At 44.2% G+C, this 10237-nt stretch overlaps 1 non-coding gene across 1 annotated transcript; it reads left to right on the top strand.

The window, feature by feature from the left end:
• Positions 1–348: 348 nt before the first annotated feature.
• Positions 349–420, top strand: trnap-ugg (transfer RNA proline (anticodon UGG)). Its single transcript has one exon. It is a non-coding gene; the product is annotated as a tRNA-Pro (tRNA).
• The last annotated feature ends 9817 nt before the right edge of the window (positions 421–10237 follow it).

Genomic DNA, 10237 nt, shown 5'->3' with positions numbered 1-10237 from the left:
GGCAGAACGCATAGGGGGTTTTACTTAATTTACATAAAGGATGGACCTATGTATTGTATGTGCATAAAAGCAGAGCCGGGGCCTAAGGAAGGGAGTTGTTGTCCGCGGGCCGGCTCGGCTTTATTACTCTGTATTAAAGTCTATATTGAATTTACAAGTTCTTGTAAGAAGTGTTATTCTTAAGACAATTTTCCACGACACCTGGTCAACAGTTTGGAAGACTGCTATGCTCACAAATATAGCACAAACACTCACATGAGGTTCAATCTTTCCAAGCACCATGGACAAGAACAATTGATATCCTCATTGTCATTGCCGCAGAAAGCAAAAAATGTTATTCTTGTGTAAGGCTCGTTGGTCTAGGGGTATGATTCTCGCTTTGGGTGCGAGAGGTCCCGGGTTCAAATCCTGGATGAGCCCTTTTGCAGATCTTTTAACGAGAGTCTTGTCTTTAAAATGGTGTAAAATAGTCATATGTTTGAGAAATTGAAGTAATAACATTTCTAAGGTATTTCAATAACGCGCCACGGGATCCCACTGGCTGTTGAGTAGGTGGGACGAAATCGTCCCACTGGCCCTAGAGAAGTTAATCAGTACCTGTTACCTTCAGATTAGTCCCGTGACACTTGTGGGGAACGTAGGGCAAAACGGAGAACATTGTGACAAGTGGGGTCACATTAGTTTGTAGCCCAAAGATTTGGGATTCTACAAACAGAAGTTGGCACATAGAGGGTTCCGACTTCAGACGAGTTCCCTGACACTTGTGGGGGACGTAGAGACGAATTGAGAACACCACCGTGTTCGTGAGGGTCTCCCCTTTCCAGGGAGTGATCATACGATGTTGTAGGTCAAACGGTTCAGAAGCTACAGATGTTTTTGTGAGAGGACCGATTATAGGTATGTCTCATGGTTTGACAAACACCGCTCTAGCTCCACCAAAATGTATTGCAGATGTGGAGGTGTAACATAAACAGTTATGGAGGCTTGAGACAGATACGACGCGTTTCAATCTCTCTAGTTGAAAACTGATCGATTTGAATGGGTCTTTTTTACGTTCGTTTCCTTTGATTCACGTACTGATGCATCAATCAACTCAAAATAAATGAGCTCCATTCTTTTTGAAGTTTTATTTTTTCAGTTTCTCTTTTAAAATATTAATTGATCTCATTTTCCTCAATATTCATTTGTCAACACTCATCATCAGTTTGCTGTCGCGGCTTAAGAAGACAGAATGTGAAAGACACAGCAGATGAAATACAAAAGATTTGAACTGAAGCCTGGTCAACAGTTTGGAAGACTGCTATGCTCACAAGTATAGCACAAACACTCACATGAGGTTCAATCTTTCCAAGCACCATGTACAAGAACAATTGATATCCTCATTGTCATTGCCGCAGAAAGCAAAACAATTGTATTCTTGTGTAAGGCTCGTTGGTCTAGGGGTATGATTCTCGCTTAGGGTGCGAGAGGTCCCGGGTTAAAAAATCTATCATTTTAATCAGTACCTGTTACCTTCAGATTAGTCCCGTGACACTTGTCAATGGGGGCCGGCCTGGCTGATTTATGGAAGTTTAAAAAAATTCTCAGAAAAACGACTAAGTCCAAATATCTCAGAAAATCGGCTATGTTTCACTTCTCAGAAATTGCACCATGTTATATTTTTGGGTTACCAGGACCATTAAAAAAAAAAACGGTTTTAAATACTTTTAAAGGCCATCACCACCTCCCTGCACACCGTGGGAGCACCCCACGTCGATCCCAAGTCAGTGGGATGAAGAATGAGTGTTTTATGGATGTTTTAAGGTTTGGTGGGACGTGTCCGTAGGATATGCACCTGGTTTTATTTTGGGTTACCAGGTCGAAATTTTAAAAACGGTTTTACATACTTTTAAAGGGTATACATGCCTACATACCCACCCTGAGAGCACCCTACTACGGGCCCAAGTCAATGGGGGCCGGCCTGGCTGATTTATGGAAGTTTTAAAAAATTCTCAGAAAAACGACAAAGTCCAAATATCTCAGAAAATTGGCTATGTTTCACTTCTCAGAAATTGCACTATGTTTTATTTTTGGGTTACCAGGGGAGCTCCATATCTCCATTCCTCTGGGCTTACTCTCTCTACCCTGCCTGCCCACCTGCCTGCCCTCTATCATACATTCTCACCTGTGACCAAATGACACACAAAGACATGGGTGAGTTTCAAATAAATATTCTTTATTTATCAGTGAATCATGGGTTGATTTGTCCCTCAATTAGTGTCCGCGCTCGGCTGGCGTTACGAGGCAAATTATGGTACCGGTAGTACCGTGCCTGGGTTTCCAGAGAATGACACATATGGTCAGCCACAGTCCCCCGGTCTGTAACCGAGCCTTGATTAAAGTTCAATGTAGCAACGCTTCGTCGAATTGTACCGAAGGTGACTTTACTTCCAATGCCAAATTCTTCAAATATCTGGCCCACATACTCACAGAGATTGCCGTACGGTTGACCGCAGGACGTGAAAAAGAAAAGTGTTGTGTCTGAGGTGATTCCACTCAGATTAGGCCTGATCTGATGGAATCGTTTAAATCTAGACGTTCCGCTAGCGGAACACCTGCTCCAATATCCAATGATGGGCGTGGCGCGAAATACAAATTCCTCTAAAATCCGAAAACTTCCATTTTTCAAACATATGACTATTTTACAGCATTTTAAAGACAAGACTCTCGTTAATCTAACCACACTGTCCGATTTCAAAAAGGCTTTACAACGAAAGCAAAACATTAGATTATGTCAGCAGAGTACCCAGCCAGAAATAATCAGACACCCATTTTTCAAGCTAGCATATAATGTCACAAAAAACAAAACTACAGCTAAATGCAGCACTAACCTTTGATGATCTTCATCAGATGACAACCCTAGGACATTATGTTATACAATGCATGCATGTTTTGTTCAATAAAGTTCATATTTATATCAAAAACCAGCTTTTTTACATTAGCATGTGACGTTCAGAACTAGCATACCCCCCGCAAACATTCGGTGAATTTACAAAATTACTCACGATAAACGTTCACAAAAAACATAACAATTCATTTAAAAAATTATAGATACAGAACTCCTCTATGCACTCGATATGTCCGATTTTAAAATAGCTTTTCGGTGAAAGCACATTTTGCAATATTCTCAGTAGATAGCCCAGCCATCACGGCTAGCCATTTAGACACCGACCAAGTTTAGCCCTGATCAAACTCCGATTTACTATTACAAAATTTTCATTACCTTTGTTGTCTGCGTCAGAATGCACTCCCAGGACTGCTACTTCAATAACAAATGTTGGTTTGGTCCAAAATAATCCATCGTTATATCCAAATTGCGGCATTTTGTTCGTGCGTTCCAAGACACTATCCGAAATGGTAAATCAGGGTCGCGAGCATGGCGCAATTCGTGACAAAAGATTTCTAAATATTCCATTACCGTACTTCGAAGCATGTCAACCGCTGTTTAAAATCCATTTTTATGCCATTTTTCTCGTAAAAAAGCAATAATATTCAGACCGGGAATCTCCGTTTAGCTAAACAGAGGAAAGAAAACAAAGCTTTCGGTCGACGCGGGCACCTGAGTCTCACAGTACTGTAACCAGCCACTACCCAAACGCGCTACTTTGTTTCAGCCAGAGCCTGCAAAGCCACGATTCAGCATTTTGCCGCCTTCTGAGAGGCCATGTGAGCTGTAGAAAGTGTCACGTAAGAGCAGAGATCCCCTGTAATAGATAGAGATAATCAACAAGGCCAAGAAATGGTCAGACAGGGTACTTCCTGTACAGAATCTTCTCAGGTTTTGGGCTGCCAAATGAGTTCTGTTATACTCACAGACACCATTCAAACAGTTTTAGAAACTTTGGAGTGTTTTGTATCCAAAGCTAATAATTATCTGCATATTCTAGTTTCTGGGCAGGAGTACTAATCAGATTAAATCGGGTACGTTTTTTATCCGTCCGTGAAAATACTGCCCCCTAGCCATAACAGGTTAAGCCAAGTGTATTCCTGCCCAGATAGAACAATTCTGCACTCACCGAAGCTATAGTTCGTTTTGTGGCTTGAAATAGACATCTGATAACCCCCACTTTCCGGGGTTATTTCAGTAAAATCCCTCTCACTGAAGATGGTGACTGGGGATCGTCGAGTGCCATTAAAGATGGCCAACCGGCTGGACATGAGAGCCGCAAACCTATGTCTATCAGCGATGGTGGCTCGGACCTCCAGCCTACTGAGAATCGAAGGAATAGCTTGATTGCTTAGCTCAACAAATCGGCATAACTCCGCAGCGCTGAGCACCTCGTCCCTGCAGCGTTTGCGGAATTTTGCCCTGTGTGTTGCCTGGCTCTGCCGTGAATCCCTGTCCATCTTTGCCAAGCAGAGTAACAACATTCAAATTTTACTGGCTTTAGCCTGCAGACCTTTTGGCCGGAACTGAATAAGATAGTTCAAGAAACTTCGAACATCGGATCGGTATATTTTTAATGTGGATGGTGCCAAACAACGGTCTTCACATTGACCATACCACTCAGACGCACGTCTGTAGTTATCCAGAGAACACAGTCCTTCATCGGCCTTGCCCTCTGACATATAGCGGAGGAATTGCCGTATTCGGGATAGACTGGTGCGACTATTGTCAATTCGTTTAACTGAAGGGTTTTTACCCATAGCAAAGTGTTCATATTCAGTCAAAATTACATTCCTCCAACCTTCAATTCTGGACTCCACACCGCCGCCTTCATCACTCTCGCTCTCCGTGGAAGTCGCCACCACGCAGCCTTGCTCCCTCGGTTCCGAGCATGGTTCACCACCGATCTGACTGGGTGACTGCACCGGCGCAGTCGCCACCGCCTGCTCGCTCTCGTCCAACAGCTGCTGATCACGGACAACTCACTTTCAACACACTGCAAATACACAGGGTTCTCACAGGGCTCCAGCCGCGGTGCAACACCGTTGTTAAGCTGCATCCACTGCCATGATTCGGGCTGATGTCTCTCAGTTGAAAGCCGGCAAGATTGCATGGCACGCTTCCATTTAATAGTAGCAGGCTTAAGTGCATGGACAGACTTGAAATGTCGGTCTATCTGCACGATATTCAGCTTGGAACATAACCCACAATCACGTCTTAGTCTGCTGCTCATAGCTTCTCTCTCCAGCCTTCCCGAGTGCGTGTGTCTCTTTGTGTGCTCCACCAAACTACAACCTAACCCTAACCCGTTGTGCAGACCGACAGGCCAACAATCTCAACCCCGCCGAATGAGGGCTCACGTACCGCGCTGGACGACTACCTACCCCAGTTTAGAATTGGATTGGTAGTATGTCCAGTAGCGCATGTTTACTTCGTGTGGGTAGAGTTCTTTTAAGTTAAGGTAAAATGGTGCTTTGGGAGGTGGGCGGTGCCGCTGGAATTATCCCCGGGCCGGGAGATCCCTGGGGTGCCCAGATGATATCTGGCGGAGCGTTTCATCCCACAGAACAATTTTTCACTGGGGGAGACCTCGCCCCGCCGTACTGAGCCTGGACAACCGAAACACTTTTTGACCTTTCTGACTACGATAAAATTCACTGTCTAGGGATGACATACCACTGGTACACTACGATCCTAACTCCTAACCCTAACCCCCTAACCCCTAACCCCTAACCCTAACCCCAACCTTAACCCTAACCTTAACCACTCCAACCCTAACCCTAACCATCTCTAACCCTAACCTTAACCGTTCTAACCCTAACCTCAACCCTAACCTTAATCATCCCTTAACCATACGGACGGACGGTTTTAAGCCCAACCAACGCACCCCTAATTCATTTCTACAAGTGGGCAACAATGGGGTCTACAACTTTGGCCGAGTGCGCCCGGACCCCCCTGGCCCGCGCGTCAATGCTGTGGAGTGCACCCATTCCCTTTCCCCCCCTTCGGCTTCCACGTGTCAGAGATGGAAGTGGATCAACCGACTCAAAACTAGAAACCAAACCATAGCCCGTCACCGTGGCATTGCTGGCCGCTGGGCCCGGACGCATCAAGCCATTACCTTTTTATCCCTGAATTTTATCTGTGATTTTTTTATAATTTTCACAATTCTTCTACTTTTTCGAATCTTAAATCTGGCTTTTACATGGGGGTGATTTTTTTAACCATAATTGTACTTTTTACGGAATGGTTGGTTAGTGAATAGGTCAAAATTACCTAACCTAAAAATAACTCCAAATTGGGTTTTAATTTTTAACCTGGAAATCTACAACAACGGATGACACTTCAGGAACCACTTACTCTTAAGCTTTTACAACTCTCAATCATTGGACACACATTTTTAACCTTCACCATGGATCCTTGATTTAACCACAACATACTTCAATTTTAATCTTTCACTTTTAACTTTTAATTACAATTTTAATCTTTCCACCTGGGACATAACCACCACGCGATTCGAATTTCACCTTAGGTTAAGTCAAAAACAAAAATAATTATACTAAAAATAATAATATTAACTCCACTTACACTATTGCACCATACATAACCAAACAAATTACCTAGGAACACTCCCACCCTCACCACACCAACCCAAACCATGAGCCTGACCAGGAGAGCCTAACACCTGTGCATTGGGGGAACATACATGGAATAATCAAAAAGGAAATGTCTAACCTAACGAACAACCTGGACAAATAAATACAAAACACCAATAAATCCATCTCTCATACAGGTGAGTATCAATATTCACCACCGGTGCCCACCCCAGGTAAGTATCAGTATTCAACACCGGTGCCCACCCCAGGTAAGTATCAATATTCACCCCAGGTAAGTATCAATATTCACCCCAGGTAAGTATCAATATTCAACACCGGTGCCCACCCCAGGTAAGTATCAATATTCACCCCAGGTAAGTATCAATATTCACCCCAGGTAAGTATCAATATTCAACACCGGTGCCCACCCCAGGTAAGTATCAATATTCAACACCGGTGCCCACCCCAGGTAAGTATCAATATTCAACACCGGTGCCCACCCCAGGTAAGTATCCCCCTTATAGGATGGGTAGCATCAACTTCGGATGAAAATATTACTGGAAGAAATGGGCAAAAAGTTTTTCCGGATCCGTACTTCCTATTCCTCAAAGTGTATTTGAACACAGCAAAACGGGACACTCAACCGCAATTACGGGAACCCTAATGCAGCTGAACACGACAATATCAACTCCGCTAAAATGCGTCAACAAAAATGATAAAAAGCACCCTTTTAAAATCTGTAAAAGGGAACACTTCTCTGGGACCCCAACCTACAATTACCCCTTAAAAAAGAAACCAGGACCAAGATCTTTAGCATCACAAAGGAAAAAATACCATGGATACAACCTCTCTCTGCACATCGCACCCTACTGTAATACGGCCTTCAAATGACGCAATTTCAACAGCGGAGGAAAAATAGTTCAACTATATTGGAAGACCCATAACCAGACCTATCAGATACCACATACCTCCAACAACAAATCCAAATCCATTACAACCTACAGATGTCTACTCCACCATCCACCCTCTCTGGACCCACAGAATTTCACATTCGGGATTTTTCAGCCAAAATCCCTAAACCGGAGCCGACCATTCTCCACGTTAACATACAAGTCAATGGCAGAGCAGAGGTCAAACTCACCACCTTCACAGGGGATCTAATAACCTTCTACACATCACAGGAACTTCACGAATGGCTCATTCTAACCCCTGGGACTTCTAGTCTTATCTGAAAATTACCCGGAACCTCTGACACCCACAACACAAATGGTACCCCAAAATGCAAGGGGCTACCACCCCATGCAATCCCCCATAGGAATCAATGGAGGAGGCCTCTACCAATACAAACAGGTTAAAGACCCTTCATCTAAAGCAATGCAGCAATCTCATTGGGCGATCATGGCCATGCCCCTCACATGTACACTGCATGCACGCCTCATGCACCAATAGGATTCCACTCACCTTGTGACCATGCCCCCTCCGTTCCTATAAAAGAAGAGAATCCCTCAGTCTCAGCACCATTTGGTGGAAAAACTTTTTGAAGACGCTTTCACCTGGACAACATGCAATTTAGATCTAACAACTTCCAGTGAATACATTCCACTTTGGACCATTACCTTTTACTAAAGGTAGGCCCCAGGCTCATGCTACACCCTGAATTTTGATCATTTCGACCCGTTTTAATCCTTGCGACCACCGTCATTTTCTGGATTCCTACATCACCGAGCTCATATTTCAACGAATTTACGCACTTTTGCATTCATTACGGAACTTCATTGAACTTTCAGACTATAGAGTCTCAACCTCCACAACACTCACCCACACACACAGACAAACGATTTTTCCAGTCCAAAACGGCCTTTTCCCATACCACGACCGAGTGCACACTTTTGGCACATTTTTACTTTTTACCTCCCTGCTACCTGATGAAGCCGAGTAAGGCAGAAAGGCGTCGTGGCTGGGATACCTCTAGATCCGTTGTGTAGCTGTAAGGAAGGCAGGATCCACACGGACGTCGGAGGTATCTCCTTTTGGCTACTTATTTTACTTTGTACTTTTCTCTCCCCTTACTTTGAGTTTTACACAGGGACACACAGCATGGTAAATCCACGACATAGTGTTAGGTCGCGTTAATTCGAATCTGGTATCAGAACAAAATAGTCAGCACATAGTAACTTCTGATTTCTTTGTACTGTAATTAATGCAAACACTTGAATGGTAAATATGTGGCTCGTATATACGGGCTCTCTGTAACACCTCGCAGGGCAAAACAGAGAACTGAAATGACATCATAAGTTCTTCCTTAAATACTTCTTGACAGACGTAGTTCCCTCTCCCTGAGGGCCTGTCATAGTAGAGGCTTGGGTCTGGTTTAGACTTACTCCAGTCTATCGTTGGCGTGCAGGCTGGTCCCAGCCTCTAGACGCATCTTTGTTGCCAAGCATAGTTGTCTTCTAGCTTATCTTCGTGTGTGTAACCGAGAGTCAGACACCCAAGGACAGTGCCTGTTTTTATGCTACAGTTAGGACAGTTTCTGCTTTTGTGCTACAGCCATCTTCCATTCTACCAGCCCCTCCCGTAGACCTGTCCTTGAGTGGCCCCCACAACCAGGCATTGTGTGTGTGTGTGTGTGTCACGAGTCTACTCAGCCTACACTACTAGTCAGCAACCCTCCAGTTAGTCATGTCTATTATATGTCGCTCAATCTATGTTAATACAATATAAACCTTTTATGTTTAGCATTAGTATTCATAAGTTATGCACCACAACTAATTTTATTATATAGGTTTAAATAGTTGTATTATATTGGTTATGCAAACAAATAGTTGGTCAAACCCTAACAATAGCTGGGACTCTAAGGTCCACCTTTTACCTCAAACGGTACCACGAAACAGGCCCAGAAGTTTCGACGGGGCAGAAAGATTAATTTTAGCCCTCTACATCTTTTAAGAGGAGACGCATAGAGGGGCCGGCAGAAAAAATGTTTCGACCGGTAACCGAGTCTCACTGCGGATACGTCACCTCCATTACGTACATAGCCATATTTCCAGGCTACAACACACCTAGAAACCCATCCCACACCGGATGAATCTTACCCCTACCTGGACCAATATTTTTACCAACACCACCTAAGGAAAAATATTTCACCAACAAAACGAAACCTTTCCAAGAAAGCAGCAAACCCCCACCATACCCGGGGACCCAGAGACCCGGCCATACCCCGACCAGGGTGGCACAGGGAGGGCTCCTTTTGGGGAAACAAACCCTCCTAACCTACCCCCACATCATACCCTGACAGGGGCGATTAAGGGAGAGGAGCAGAGGTAGAGTGTTAAGGTGGCCTCTGAACTTTCATTTCCATCCCATACCCAGACCAGGGTGGTATGGAATGAAAATCAGCAGGAGCAGGTTACAACTCCCCAACCATCAACTTCCATATACTCTTCAAAGTTAACTCATCAAGCTGCCGGGTGGTGACCAGAATTAAGAAGAGGCTACTCTCATAGCAACTACTTCCTCTCCACACACCCATCCTGACCTTCAGAAGAAATACCAACCTGAGGGATTCCTAGGTACGCAGCCGTCTCCAAAGCTCTCACAACGAACCAAAGAAGCTCACCGGGTGACAAATATTTCACCAACTTACAGAGACTGGAATCTCCAAAACCTCTAATTTTTTTACCTGGAAATCTACTAAAACGGACGACACTTCTAG

This window comes from Salmo salar, chromosome 22, assembly GCF_965601325.2.
Source record: "Salmo salar chromosome 22, fSalSal1, whole genome shotgun sequence".
Classification (NCBI taxonomy): domain Eukaryota; kingdom Metazoa; phylum Chordata; class Actinopteri; order Salmoniformes; family Salmonidae; genus Salmo; species Salmo salar.
The sequence above is the reverse complement of the archived record's forward strand: the minus strand, read 5'-3'. Positions and strand labels throughout refer to the sequence as shown.